Here is a 12308-nt window from a genome sequence, read left to right as displayed (position 1 = left end):
TGCGGTTGCATATGAGTTGTGGTTTCTGGGCCTATTGGAAATGTGCATATGAATATTTGTTTCGAATTATTAGAGAAATGGTCTGGGTTTATTTTTTATTTTTGGTTTATTTTTATTTTTCTGCTTTGTTACGAATTATTAGAGAAATGGTCTGGGTTTATTTTTTATTTTTGGTTTATTTTTATTTTTCTGCTTTGTTACCGTGAAATTTGTTTATCAAAATGCTTTTCGTTATGACTTATGGCACACTGTTTTATTTTTTGATTTAGAAATGTTTCGAAAACGAGTAGGATCTGAGGTGAAGGCTAGTCACGTAGGCCGTATGAGTCACCAAGCCATTGCTCTGCTTCAGTATTTCGGATTACGATGGAAGAACTTTCACCTGTAATCAGGAGAAGACAACTAGAGTGGATAAAAGATTCTCCATTCTCGTAATAATTAAAGATGTCAAAGCTTAGCTTTAGTTGTTTGAAGGTTGAGGCAGTGTTGAAAAAGTTTGATGTTTAGTCTTTGTACTTTAAATTTAGTGATGGTAGTGTATCGGTTCCTTTTAAGTCGTCAGAGTTTTTCATTGTGATGAGTCTAAAATATGTTGGAAAACCGGTGAATATCGATTTGAAAATGGAATCTTCCTTTGTAAATCGTTATTTTGTGGTTAATGTAAGCAAAGTGATCCGGTCAAGCATTCGTGTGAAACTTATTGAACTAGCACGTAAGGAAAAAAAAATATATGTTGAGGACTTTGCAAGGATGTTTATCTTATATTTATTCAATTGTGTGATTTTTTTCGGTTGGCAATTATTCTACTCCACGATTTATTATGTCATATCTTGATGATCTGGATCATTTTTTTGATTACACGTGGGGTGATGCTGCGTACCGATTCCTTTGCGAGCAAGTGGCTTCCCATATCGGTGATGAGCAAGGTGAAGTAGAACGAAAGATGTACCTAAATGGTTGTTTAGTAGGGTTGATGGTTATTGGTTAGTATGTATTGTCCTAATACATTGGTCATCTAACATTTCTTCTTATTCATTACTTAATCTAATAATCTTTCAATATAGTCATAGTTGTATGAGAGTGTACCTTTGTCCGCCATTCAGGCAAGTTTTAGGAACTTTTTCCGTGTTTTTCGTTGGGCAAAGTGCAAAATTCCAATGCCGATTCTGCCGAATAATTTTTTAACGCAATTACGAGGACGAAGTTCCTATTTGATATGTTAATTTTATATAATATTATCCAAAATAATTATAAGGTTTTAACGTTGCAATTTTATGTTATAAATAGGTTGTTTCTTTAGTTCCATTTCCTGAGGAAAGAGTGTTTGTTGAGGAGATATTTTCCAGCAGTGTGGTACGTGAATGTGATGCGACTTTATACTTTGTGTAATTAATTCTAATGATCTTAAAGTTTTTTGATGAATTTTGTGATTGATTTGTTATAGGTAATGTCAACAATGAATGAGTATCTTCTGAAAACTGATGTCACTCATTTGGAGAAGATTTTTAGGGAACAGTCTTCTGAGATTGAGAAGTTGAAACGCAAGTATGGTTTGAACAATGTTGCTGGAAACAGTAGTAATCGTAAAAATTAAGTTGGTAAGAATTTTGGTGGCAGTTTGAATGACTTGCATAGTGTGCATCTTGAGACACAAGTTTCAATAGATCATGAAAATGTGACAGATGCTGCGGATGAAATGGAGGATGGAGTTGGTAAGTTAGATGAGAAGGAAGGTGAGAAAATGCAAATAAAAAATGAAATTGAGAAGGAACCTGAGAAGATAATTGATAATATGAATGTGTATTCTAGTAAAATGACCTCGAAGGCCGATGAAGATGCCTTCGGTCGAAATGTTGATGACCGTGTTTCAAAGATGCTTGTTGAAGAGAGTGATGCTGCAAGTGAGATTGATCCTAATAAAATCGCAAACATAAGAAATAAAGTAGAGCGCGCTAGTAGGTGAAATAAATAGAGTTTGATGAATGCGCCGAATAGAACTTCAAATTGATTGAGAGAGAAATCGAGTAGTTTGGTTGGTAGTACGACAGAGGTTAGTAATAATGTAGTAACCCAGTTCCAATTTACAAGATTAAATGGTTAATTATGTTTAGATCTATTAAATATTTTATTAACAAGAGCACAAGTCAAGATCAAGAACACATGACATGAGAATGAGCAAGGTTTGATGGATTTGACCATGGGCTCGGGTCGGTCATGCGTAGCTCGGGTCGGTCATGGTTGATCAGCAAGGGCTCGGGCATGGAGCTAAGGCTCGGTCATGTGTATGTGTTTGGCTTGGGTATGGAGCTTGGTTTGAGCTCGGGTCTTTCCTTTGGGGCTCGGGTCGGTCATGATGAAAACCAAGATAAGGTTCGGACATGAGGGGCTCGGCCAAGGAAGAACATGGCTCGGGTCGGTCTTGAGTGGCTCGGGTCGGGGCTTAGGGTGCTCAAGAAAGTGTTGTGCAAGGCCAAGGTAGTGTTCGGTCATGGAAGAGCACATGGTATTCAGGTCGGGAAGGAACACGTGGCTGGAGCTAAGGCAAGATTAGTATCCTGCCAGGTGTCATGCACTCGGTTGACACCTGTCCCGGCTCATCCTCTATAAATAGGAGTCGAGGGTTCGGTCATTTTTACACCATTTCATCTCACTTCTTGGTTCTACTCGGACCTAGGAGTAGCTCGGGAGTTCGGAAAGGAGTAGCTCGGGGCTTGACCAGGAGCAGTTCAGGTCGGGCTTGACAAGGTACAGTTCAGGTCGGGCTTGACCAGGTGCAGTTCAGGTCGGGCTTGACCAGGAGAAGTTCAGGTCGGGCTTGAAGGGAGAGGCCAGGTCGGGTCAGTCTTGAGGCCAGGTCGGGTCGGGCTTGAACCTAAGACAGCTAAGGGTTGTCTTCTTTCATCTTAGTTCAGACTTCGGTGTTAGGTACAAAAGTATTGTTCGAGATATCTTGACTGAGTATGCATGTATTATGTGACTGCATGATTTATATGACATGATTTTATGCTGCGTACATTTTCATCTTGAGCTATCTCCTTTGAGATGTCTGTTAGTAGGGTTCTACCCTATCCTGTTAGTGTATGGACTTCCATCGATTTGGGTCCGGCATATCCACTAGTATTTCGGTATGTGAGCCACCTCCTGAAGCGACGGCACAGCGTGCTACATACCAGGGCCCGGTCTATCTCTGTATCTGATTCTTGACCTCTAGTCAGTAGGCGGTTCACTTACATTCATGTATACTCATACTCTCGTGCTGAGCCTTTTATGCTCACATCTTGTACTCTGTGTTTCTGGACACTCTATTCCATGGGGCAGGTTTGCGATTGGATGAGGCGGGTGGATCCAAGAGGGGCTAGGCAGTGGTTGGCCAGCTGGAGCTTCGCCTAGGGTTTATCTTTCTGTTGTATTTGGATTGATACAACGTTCGATTTGGTTGTATAACTATTTGGGTATTTACAGATTCCTTGCCTTGGGATTGTAGTATTTTATATTTATGGTTTCCACAGTTTAATTCTTATTTCTGTTTAATTAAGTTAATTGCATGCCTAAGTTCTGTTTAGTAGGTGATCTCGGTAAGGGTCACTACAAATAATATATTACTTATAGTTGTTTCTTTTCTTTATTTGATATATGACTTATATTGTTTATGTTTTAATTGTTGTGTGTTTGATCAGGATGACTACCTCGTAGATCTTGATCGTATTGTTGAGCAGGTGACGTTAGACGTTGGACATGTCATGGAGGATTCTTTGCAATTGTACACGTGTCAAACAGATTTTCGTGGACATAATTTAGCTACTGACTCGAAGAGAAATGCCATTTGTTCTTTCCTTTCAAGAGAAAAATTGGAGTAAGTCATTATGTTTATTACATTGTATATTTTAATTAGTGCACTGATTTTATTTTGCACAGTTGTGTGGTGTGGAATGACTCATACATATCAGTGAAAAGACCTCCATTATGCGATCTGCTGTTTTGAAAAGGTGTCCCGGGAGAGATAATAGAATGCTACCTGAAAATTCTGAGCCGCTCTAATAACCATGATCTTCCCATTTATACGGTTCAACCTTGGGTCCATGTGTGTATGAGCTACCTTTTTAATTAATTGTATTTCATCTACTATTCTTTTATTTATGTATTTAAGCACTATAAACATTGATTGTTGAAATTTAAATATTTTTTCGTAGCTTGATGTATTACATGTACTTGGTGAGCACTATAATAACAAATCACTTGAGGATCATCAATATGTGGACTTTCTCTCCAAGTGAACGAACAGTACCATGGTGAAGCTACATGATCTAGACAAGGAAGTAATTGAGACATGCAGATATGTGTTATTCCCTATTGGTGTGAGATCCCATTGGTTTTTTCTTGTGTGGAGTAATAAAAAAAAAAGGGAATTTGTGGTGAGGAACTCAATAGATAGCCCATATGACAGGACAAGTGCGAGGCAGCTTGTAAGTATTGCATTATTTTACCCCCCTCATTATGTGATGCAATTAGTTTGCTATTACAATATTTTGATTTGTGTCTTTGTTGAATTTTTGTTATGATAATTGAGGATTTTTATGGACGTTGACCTTTCCAATTGCAACGTGGGATTCCAAAAGTGTAGAGAACAAGGGAATAATCCCGATTGTGGTATTTTTACTTGCCTATGGGCGGAGTTTTATGCTCGTGATGACCCTTTTACATGAATTATCAGACTGATTGCAACATAGAGGTACAAGGGCACACGTTGCTGCAACCATCCTAAATGACGAATATCGGTTGATGAAAATGGATTCAAGGAAATGAGAATGGAGTGGACAATTATTTTTGGTGTATTTTGTACTGTATTTTGATCGGATGGATAACTGTGTTAAAGAATTTGGTATTGTATTTTGGTAGAATGGATGTGTAATTTTCATTTATTGAATTACTAATATGTGTCGGTTGACTAGATACCTTTGATGGTACTGCTATTTTATTTTAGTTGAATTGCTATTTTATTTTGGTTGGATTTGGAGTTTATATGGTGATTCTTTTCAATTGGCCCTTGATATTAACCCTTGATAATTTTATGTTGTATTGCATTGGTATTTTATGGGTTTGTTAACACTTCTAAATTGATTTCCTCGCACTTTTATACAAAATTTGACAAGAAATGATACTTTACATTACCAATGTTATACTACATTTACCTGTTAATGTACCACGAGTCAATACAATTGGTACTAAGTTTATGACCAAGTACCAAAATATTATACCAAGTAAAATCAATTTTATACTGCACTTGTCTACTAATGTACTATGAGTTAATACAGTTGGTACTGAGTTTTTTAATGCACACCAATATCACCATGGTAAAATTGTATGGAAGATGTACCAAATTTAACATAACATTATACCAAAATAAGACCGTATTATACTTCATTTGTCAGCTAACGTACTACTGATCAATATAACCGGTACTGCATTTTTTACCATGCACCAACACCACGATGGTAAACATGTATGGAAGATGTACCAAATTTAACAAAACATCATACCGCAAATGGTCTCTATTATACTTCATTTTCTATCTATTGTACTGCTGGTCAATATAACCGGTACTGCGTTTCTGACCGCGGACCAACACTACCATGGTAAAAATGCATGGAAGATGTACTAAATTTAACATAACATTATACCACAATAAGTTCGTATTATACTTCATTTGCCAGCTAATGTACTACTGATCAATATAACTGGTACTGCGTTTCTGACCACGCACCAATACCACCATCGTATACATGTATGGAAGATGTACTAAATTTAAAAACATATCATACCGCAAATAATCTCTATTATACTTCATTTTTCATCTATTGTATTACTGGGCAATATAACCAGTACTGCATTTCTGACTACGCACCAACACCACCATGGTAAATATTTATGGAAGATGTACCAAATTTAACAAACTATCATACCACAAATAGTCTCTATTATACTTCATTTTCCATATATTGTACTACTGGGAAATATAACCGGTACTGCATTTCTGACCACGTACCAACACCACCATGGTAAACATGTATGGAAGATGTACCAAATTTAACAAACTATCATACCACAAATAGTCTCAATTATACTTCATTTTTCATCTATTGTACTACTGGTCAATATAACCATGGTACTGCGTCTGACCATGCACCAACATCACCATTGATGTTACAAAATTAGGACATTGAATGCATACATAAGATTGTTTTAACCATAGATGTTACAAACATATACAATGAATACATATACATGTGTTTGTTAAACACCATATATGCTACCAAATTAGACATTAGAATGCATAAAACATGTGATAATCATTATTTATGCTACAAAATTAGACATTTGATGTGTAAACATGTGTTAATCACCATTGATGTTTCAAAATTAGGACATTGGATGCATACATAAGGTTGTTATAACCATAGATGTTACAAACATAAATACATATACATGTGTTTGTTAATCACCATATATGTTATCAAATTAGACAATAGAATGTATAAACATGTTTTAATCACCATTGATGTTACAAAATTAGGACATTGGATGCATATATAAGGTTATTTTAACCATAGATGTTACAAACATATACAATAGATACATATACATGTGTTTTTTAATCACCATATATGCTGCCAAATTAAACATTAAAATGCATAAAATGTGATAATCATTATTGATGCTACAAAATTAGACATTTGATGTGTAAACATGCGTTAATCATCATTGATGATACAAAATTAGGACATTGGATGTTTACATAATGTTGTTTTAACCATAGATGTTACAAACATGTACAATGGATACATACATGTGTTTTTTTAATCACCATATATGCTACCAAATTAAACATTTCATGCATAAACATGTGCCAATCATCATTGATGCTATAAAATTATGTACTTGATGCATAAACTTGTGTTAATCACCATTGATGTTACAAAATTAGGACATTGGATGCATACATAAGGTTGTTTTAACCATAGATATTACAAACATATACAATGGATACATATACAAGTGTTTGTTAATCACCATATATGCTACCAAATTAGAAATTTCATGCATAAACATGTGCCAATCATCATTGATGCTATAAATTATGCACTTGATGCATAAACATGTTTTAATAATTAGTTATTGATCTCTATTCTTGTAATGTATATACGCAGAATGAATGAAATATATTTTGTCATACGTATCTTTTAATTGAGGCTACCAAACTCGCAATCGGTGGTATTACATGTTTTCAATGTGCGGTACCACGAGCACATGCATTAGTTATTGATCTCCATTCTTGTAAGTTAACAGAAGTATGAATACCATATGATTTGTCGTATATGTTGGCTTCATATATGGTAGCAATTACACTATATGTGGTATACTATGTACGCATTGTGCGGTAAGACGAGCATACTCGCTAGTTATTGATTTTCATTCTTGTAAGTTATGAGAAGTATTAATGATATATGTTTTGTCGTATATATTTGCTTAATGTATGGTAGCAAATACACTATATGTGGTATACTATGTACGCATTGTGCGGTATAAAGAACATACTTACTAGTTATTGATCTTCATTCTTGTAAGTTATGAAAAGTATTAATGACATATGTTTTGTCGTAGACACTTACTTAATATATAGTACAATGTACTTATTTGGTGTATTACATGTAGCAATGTGCGATACGACGAGCATACGTACTAATTGATCTTCATTCTTGTAAGTTATCAGAAGTATGAAAGACATATTCTTTGTCATATATATATATTTGCCTAATATATGGTAGAAAGTACACTATGTGTGGTATATTATATACGCATTGTGTGGTACGACGAACATACTTACTAGTTACTGATCTCTATTTTTGTAAGTTATAAGCCGTGTGAATGACATATGTTTTACCGTACATACATGCTTATTACATGGTAAAAAATATGTTATTCATGGTATACCATGTACTCAATGTGCAGCACAACAAGCATACACAATAATTGATTCCACTCTTATAAGTTATCAGCATTATGAATGACACGTGTTGTCGTACCGATGTTCTTAATACATGGTACAAATTTCGTAATTCGTGGTATTACATGTATGCAATATGCGGTATCATTTCGAAAAAAATCTTCTGTTATATTATATGATACACTTCCTGCTAGACTGCTATGGTGTTGACATGTGTCCATTCATTTATCATATTGCTTCACTATATCACGTTGGTTTTGAAAAGTGGAGATGTTCTCTTCTTCTCTCTCACGTCAGCAAAGAAATTTGGAGTGCCAAATTTTAGTTTTTCTACATATTTTTTTTTACATCATCATTATTATTTTTATTTTTTGAGCTGGTAATTTTTTTTAATATTGCGATCGTATTTTATATATTTTCATATGTATCTATTCTTCATCACTTTCTCTTTTAACATTTAAAAGAATAAATAAAATCTCTTTATTAATATTAATAAGTTTATTGTTAAATTAGTAATCTAAAAATTTTAGCAATTAAATCACATTTTAAGTTTACCTACTAAAGAATTTTTCAATACTTTGAAACTCTATTTAATATTCATATAATTAATTAATCCTTAAACATTTAACTTTTATTCACTTCTCATTTTATGTATCCTTAGAAAGTGTAAGTAATGCAATAAATAAAAATATAATATAATTAATTGAATGCATCCATCATTTAATAATTTCAGAATTGATGCTAAAAAACATACTATTAATAAAAATAAACAATTATCATCACCATTAAATAATAAATAGTAGAACTTAATTATAAATTCGAATTAAATATGTAGTCAAAACTAGTAATGAAAAACAATAGATAAAATAAAGAACTACCACCACCATAAATGTTTCAGGTAATCTCTTATTTTTCAATTGAGTTCTGCACTTCATCTTTGTCGTGGAAATCTGATTGTTGACTTCTCATTGTTAAAACATTCAAATCATTCTGCTAAAATATTATAAGTACATATTTAAATTTCAAATCTATAAAAATTATAAATATAAATAAATGAATTACCTGCAATGATTGTGTGAAGCCTATATGCGCTATGCAAGTAGATGAGCAAACTTGAGAATTCTATTTAATTTAAACAAAATAATCAGACAAATATACTAACATAAATGACACGATCCATTAAAAAAATAATTTTAGTATTTACTTGACATTCTAAAAAAAATGTAGAAATATTACCTGCTCAAAATTTGTATCAAGTGCCTTCACAGAAGATGACCCGTTAAAAAATGAGTTTTCACTCAAATTTGACTTTCTCCTTCTTTTAGTCTTCTCTAAACCACTTTTGGTCTTTTTCCAGGAATTTTGTTTAACTTTAAGTCCTCTCACCACAATTTCATCACAATCATTTTTTGACCTTTTTTTCCCATGCTTATACCAACAGATTGTTTCATCCTTCCTCTTTTTTCTAAACTTGAATCGACTTCCTCAATCATCTTGAGAGTATTTTCTCTTACAATATCATACGTCTCCTCTATCAAAGCAGCACGTGTCATCAATTGATTATTCATTTGACATAGCTCTTTATAGCGTATCCCAATCTTTACCTTTTCATCTTCTTCTTGCAACTCATTTAAAGATTCTATCATTCGGTGAGAAATTTGTGAAGAAGCTTCAGCGGTCCACCTTTTTTTGCTTTCTTCGTCCATCTTTTTTTAATATAACAATCAAGAAGTCTCACTATATTTTTAAAATTCAACACTTTGAGTGCATGAGAACACAATATTCCTGCAAAATCAAATTTTGTGCAACTACAAGAAACCTTATCAGCAGAAGAGTCATATGTAACTGTATTGGTATTGCTTTTTATACGGTGTGATCTTATATTGAGATGTGACATTTGATTTTGCGACAATTTCTAATCTTTCATCGTTCGCTTTACCCAACTCATTTTGAAATAGCAAAAAAGTCTCATGTGTGTAAACACTTACTGCATGCTTGAGAATTTCAACTCGAAAGGAAAGCGTTGGAGTACTGTGGTTTGTTTTGAAGTCAGCCTTCAACTCTTCGTAATGACGATCATCAACTAATCTCCGAAAATGCTGAAAAACTGTAGAAAATCATGCTTATAGTTCACATATTTTTTTCAAAATGATTTTCATACTCTCACTACGTCGAGTGATAGTTATATATGCACAAAACATTTGTCTTCCATATACTAATGACCATTTTTCTTTTATTTTAAACATCCTCTCCAACCATTCATTGCTCTGAAGACAATACTTGTCCAACATTTATTGCCATGATTCTAGAAAATCTTGTTCCTCTTCATAGTCATATATGCAAGAACTAAAATCTGTCGAAAAATCTTTGAAACTTGAAAACACAGCTCCAATATGGGTAGCTGCATTCTGATAAATATGCTAAATGCATAGGCGATGATAAGTTTCAGGCCACATTTATGTCATTGCTGCATCTTGATCAGTGAGAATAGTTACAGGCTTTTTTTTCCATTCATGGTTTTATCAAATGTATCAAAAAGCCACATGAAAGTCTGTGCAGTTTCATTATATAATAAATCTGCTCCAAAAATAATAGTTTGTTTGTGATGATTGACTCCAACAAAAAGTGCAAAGGGTCTTCCTTCTTTATTTTTTTCTATATGTTGTATCAAAAGATACAACATCTCCAAAATGTACAAAATCGGCCATCATTTGCCATCTGCCCAAAAGATATTAGCGATCAAATCGTCGTTATCAACTTGAATTTCATAATAAAAAAAATTGATCAACTGATTGCATCTTTTGCAAATATTCAAGTACTCCTCATGTATCTCCTGTTTTGACATCCATAGTTCTCTGTGTACGCAAATAGTTTCTATAATATTCAAGAATAAATCCAATTTTTCGTGTCCACCTACTTGACTAGCCATATAGGTCAAACCCGCTTTTAGTGGTATCCCAGATCAATCAAGATTAGATAACTGCATTGCTTGTCCAATAGTTATATTTCTTTGGGACCTCAGTATGTGAAACTTATTTGGACTGACTAAGTTGTGTCCGCTATGATTAGAAACAAAGCCAACGATCTTAAATTTACCTGTCTCACAAGCACTAACTTTCATTCTGTGTAACAACTTGTTCTTGTTTTAGGGCGATGAGACTTGATACTCATATCTCGTTTATCTTTTTCTCAGACCTTGACATGAACAACAAAATGTTCTATCAAGGATATTTCTGTTATTATCTTTAAGACATGCACGTTTTCGAATACTAAAACCAACCATCTTTGCATAATCATTATAAAACCTATATGTTGCTTCTTCATCTTCAAATTCTCAACCAATTTTGGGGATATGTGTGTTTGCAATATTAGAGTAGAAATCACCATCAAATTTTTCGACATGAACAACTTGTTCTTAATCATCAGCTTGATTAAGTGTTTTCGGTACATCGTTTTCTTTTCCAAAATCTAACCTACGATTCGTGATATTATCCATGTTCATGATTACCTAAAATTTATAGTAAAGTTTTAAATTTTAATTTTCCATTAACAACTAAAGTTGCTTAAAAATTAATCACAAGAGACATACACTAATAAAGTAAATATTATGAACAATAAAAAATATGACGAAAATATTTAAACAAATAAAAATCACATTTTAATTTTTAGCAAATCAAAAAAATTTATTAATTTTAGCACAGTTCAAAAATTATATATCTTGTATAAGTGCTCAATCACTAGCCAATTTAACAATGAATATCATAACATATATATTTTTATTATAATAGTAAGATACCCATTTTTAAAAAAACAAAAGAATAATAAATTACTCTAAAACAAGAGACTAAAGAACAAATAATATTTTCATTAGAATGATAATACTCAAAAGAAAATTTAAAGAAAAAACAAAGAATATTTTTTTTATCAAAATAATAAAATACTCGAAACAAGAACTTAAAGAATAAAAAGTGATTGATATTGAATGCAGCAAAGAAATTCGAAAAGTTTTGCCTCAATAATGCCGAAAGCCTGCTAGGCAATTGGTTTTGACATAAAGAAGACTAGAAGAAGAAGAGAAAGAAAAAAATGAGCGTCCAAGAAAAAACCAAAAGTGGTTTTTGACAAGTAGCAAATTTTTTCCCAAATTCTGAAAATTGGTTTTTCATATTCACTCTCTTATGTAAGAGAGAGAATTTTATATTTTCAAAATTCGCTCATATGGGCAGAGATTTAAGGACACGTATAGTCTTAAAACAGTGTAGTTGGAAGTGGAGTATATATTGTAGCATAATATTTGACGCAGTAT

The 12308-nt window shown here is 33.2% G+C and overlaps 1 long non-coding RNA gene across 3 annotated transcripts; it reads left to right on the top strand.

Moving 5' to 3' along the window:
- Window positions 1-1092: 1092 nt before the first annotated feature.
- Window positions 1093-4910, top strand: LOC140884672 (uncharacterized). Of its 3 annotated transcripts, none has more exons than XR_012150695.1 (5): window positions 1093-1353; window positions 1445-3853; window positions 3916-4081; window positions 4191-4463; window positions 4568-4910. It is a non-coding gene; the product is annotated as an uncharacterized lncRNA (long non-coding RNA). The 3 variants fall into 3 exon arrangements; XR_012150696.1 differs by having other exon boundaries at window positions 1093-3452; window positions 3678-3853; XR_012150694.1 differs by having other exon boundaries at window positions 1093-3853.
- The last annotated feature ends 7398 nt before the right edge of the window (window positions 4911-12308 follow it).

Source organism: Henckelia pumila, chromosome 2 (genome assembly GCF_033568475.1).
Source record: "Henckelia pumila isolate YLH828 chromosome 2, ASM3356847v2, whole genome shotgun sequence".
NCBI classification, from domain to species: domain Eukaryota; kingdom Viridiplantae; phylum Streptophyta; class Magnoliopsida; order Lamiales; family Gesneriaceae; genus Henckelia; species Henckelia pumila.
Note: the sequence above shows the minus strand (reverse complement) of the source record. Positions and strands in the feature narration are given on the sequence as shown.